This window comes from Trypanosoma rangeli (assembly GCF_003719475.1).
Source record: "Trypanosoma rangeli strain AM80 chromosome Unknown Tra_15.4_contig_00427, whole genome shotgun sequence".
In the NCBI taxonomy this organism is placed as follows: Eukaryota; Euglenozoa; class Kinetoplastea; order Trypanosomatida; family Trypanosomatidae; genus Trypanosoma; species Trypanosoma rangeli.
In genome coordinates this window covers 11,637-14,701 of record NW_021706163.1, presented here as the reverse complement: position 1 = coordinate 14,701, position 3,065 = coordinate 11,637, and the positions used below count along the sequence as shown (strand labels likewise).

At 49.3% G+C, this 3,065-nt stretch overlaps 2 pseudogenes, besides 6 other annotated features; one reads left to right on the top strand and one right to left on the bottom strand.

The window, feature by feature from the left end:
- Nucleotides 1-865: 865 nt before the first annotated feature.
- Nucleotides 866-885: a microsatellite.
- Nucleotides 886-1,348: 463 nt separating this feature from the next.
- Nucleotides 1,349-1,381: a microsatellite.
- A 247-nt stretch (nucleotides 1,382-1,628) lies between these two features.
- Nucleotides 1,629-1,646: a microsatellite.
- A 57-nt stretch (nucleotides 1,647-1,703) lies between these two features.
- Nucleotides 1,704-1,767: a microsatellite.
- Nucleotides 1,768-2,082: 315 nt separating this feature from the next.
- TraAM80_08527 (hypothetical protein) lies at nucleotides 2,083-2,419 on the bottom strand (annotated as a pseudogene).
- Nucleotides 2,420-2,473: 54 nt separating this feature from the next.
- Nucleotides 2,474-2,500: a microsatellite.
- Nucleotides 2,501-2,563: 63 nt separating this feature from the next.
- Nucleotides 2,564-2,583: a microsatellite.
- A 24-nt stretch (nucleotides 2,584-2,607) lies between these two features.
- TraAM80_08526 (hypothetical protein) lies at nucleotides 2,608-2,723 on the top strand (annotated as a pseudogene).
- The last annotated feature ends 342 nt before the right edge of the window (nucleotides 2,724-3,065 follow it).

Below are 3,065 nucleotides of genomic sequence, written 5' to 3'. Positions count from 1 at the left end.
CATAAGGTTATTTCCCCCATAAGGTGAGGTCGCCGCCGGGGGCTGTGTTTTATTTTTCCCTCCTCCTGCTTCTCCTGCGAGCCAGGGGGGGTGTGCGGGAAGTTTTGGCGGCGGCGGGCGTTGATCCCGTGTCCGCCGCGGCTTGTTGGCACGTCCCACCCACTTGGCTATTGAGGGGGGGGCGCGCTCGGTATCTGCCGTTGGGCCTGGGGTGAGGGGGGGGGGGTGGGCCGGCCCCGTTTTTTTTTTTTTTCAAAATTTGTTTTGATAAAAAGCAGGACATTGTCGTTTTCACCAATTGTTTTTTGGCTGCAACCGCCGGGCTTTTGCGCGCCAATCCCGTGTTTCGGGAGCGTGGGGGAAGATGTGGTTGGTTTTATCCGGATTTTTTTGGGGTTGGGGGCGGGCGAGGCGGGCGCAGGCTGCCAAGACCCTGAAAAGAGGAGACTGTCCTGGTTTTTTCGGAAAATCCTTTTTTTTTTTGAAAATAAAGTTTCGATAAAAAGTGAGACGTCCTCTTTCGCCTCCGTTGTTTTTACATTGTATCTGCCAATGCCTTGTGATGAAATTCCGTGCCTCTTCCGCGGCGGCGCGGGCGTGGTTGTGGGTGGATCCTGTTTTTAAGGTTTTGGGGGCGGCGGCGCCCGGAATTTTTGGGAGCCGGCCCCGGCTTTTTTTTTCAAAATCTGTTTTGATAAAAAGCAGGACATTGTCGTTTTCACTAATTGTTTTTTGGCTGCAACCGCCGGGCTTTTGCGCGCCAATCCCGTGTTTCGGGAGCGTGGGGGAAGATGTGGTTGGTTTTATCCTCGAGTGAAAAGAAAAAAAATGGCCGGTGGTGTTGGTGGGGGGCCGTGGCCGGGGGCCCCCCCCCCCCCCTCCCCCGACAGTGTGGCACCCCATCCTCACAACCACCCCCCCTACATCATGGGGGAGTAGGGTCGGGTGGAGGTTTATGGAAGGTCGGGCGTGGTTGGAGATGTGGACGCGCACGGTTGGGGGGTGTGAGAGGGGCGTTAGGGTCGTGTTCATGGACGTGTGTTTGCAAGTTTTCTTGCACGCAGAGGCGTCTTGTCTACGATTTTGTCAGCTCTTTTTGTGTGCCCCCTTCTCTCTCCCTGTGCCTCTCTGGTTTTTTACAGCCGGAGGAGAGGTGTGGGGAGGGGGGGGTAACTGTGTGTTGTCGTCGCTCTTTAACATTTATTTTCGCGTCTCGGCTTGCCGTGTGTTCCTCCATATGTGGCCCCGGTGTCTCATTATCACCGCTCTCTCGAGGGTATATATATATGTGTGTGTGTGTGGCTCCAAAAGAAGGAGGGAACACCGCACGCATAATACCGTGTACACGTATATATATATATATATATATATATATACATATTCTTCAGAAGGGGAGTCGAAACGCTGTGTGGATGCCGAGTCTGTGCGAGTTACCTCATCGGGTACCACACATAAAAAAGGCAAAAACGCAAACACAGCGAATAAGACGAACCAACCCATATCACACATGAGTGTGCGCCGCGCTGGAGAGCCCCCCTTTTCCACACTTGGTTGTGGAAAAGAGAGGAGTGTCTCTTGCGTTGTGTCGCCACCACGAACCTGTTTGATGCTTTCTTACGATACGATGGTATATATATATATATATACCAAAATACATGCACCCATGTATGTGTGCACACGCACAAACCTCTATATATGTGGAGGTGTGTGTGTGTGTGCATGTGCATGATTGTACGCGTGTGTGTGTGTGTATGCATATATATGTGTCCACACACACACGTAAAAACCGACATGATGGCGAGTGTGCGATTCTCTCCTTTTTTCTCTTTTGCGTGCACATGCACACACATATGTTGTGTGTTTGTGCAGACAAAAGGGGGGAATAGGGGAGGACTGCTTCGCAGCTGCCCTCTGCTGTATATATTATGTTTGTGCGCGCGTGCGTGTTGCGTGTGTTGTTTGTATGCACTGTTTTTATTTTCATGTGGGATCATTTTTGCGTGATCCCCTTTGAAAAAGATATCTTTGCTTTGCACACACACACTATATACATACACATGTACACATTTATATATGGCGGCAGGGTTCGCGACGCGATGCTGTTGCAAAAGTCATAAAGCACCCCTCAGACTGTGGAAATAAAATGTACAAGCGCGTGCATGTGTGTTTTGTCGAATAGCATACCAGGCCAAAGGAATATATATATATATATATATTCCATTTTTTCGTGCGTGCTGAACTCTGTGTGGGCTGCCGTTTGTTTGCAGCTGTGAACACTTGGTTGAATAGAAATCGGTACTTGATTGTCGCCGCATTTCGAGGAATTTCATCCAAAAAAAGAGGTCAACTACCAACAACCGATAGTGCGTTGAACCTAGGAGGAGGGGGACACATACACACACATACGTGTGTGTATATATATATGTATACATGCGTGTGTGTGTGTGTGTGTGCTTCCCCACTCTCTATGGTGTATATATATATATATATACACTATATACGAAACCAACAAAGAAGATCATCAATACACAACACGTGACTGTGTGCCACGATCACCAAACACATATATATATATATGTATATGTTTGTTTGTGTGGCGCACGCCGCGTCGCAATTGAGATCTGGTTGATTCTGCCAGTAGTCATATGCTTGTTTCAAGGACTTAGCCATGCATGCCTCAGAATCACTGCATTGCAGGAATCTGCGCATGGCTCATTACATCAGACGTAATCTGCCGCAAAAATCTTGCGGTTTCCGCAACATTGGATAACTTGGCGAAACGCCAAGCTAATACATGAACCAACCGGATGTTCTCTGTTTCGGCGGTGGGGCAACTCACCGCCATGGGATGTCCAGCGAATGAATGAAAGTAAAACCAATGCCTTCACCGGCAGTAACACCCAGAAGTGTTGATTCAATTCATTCCGTGCGAAAGCTGGGTTTTTTACCTGGCGTCTTTTGACGAACAACTGCCCTATCAGCCAGCGATGGCCGTGTAGTGGACTGCCATGGCGTTGACGGGAGCGGGGGATTAGGGTTCGATTCCGGAGAGGGAGCCTGAGAAA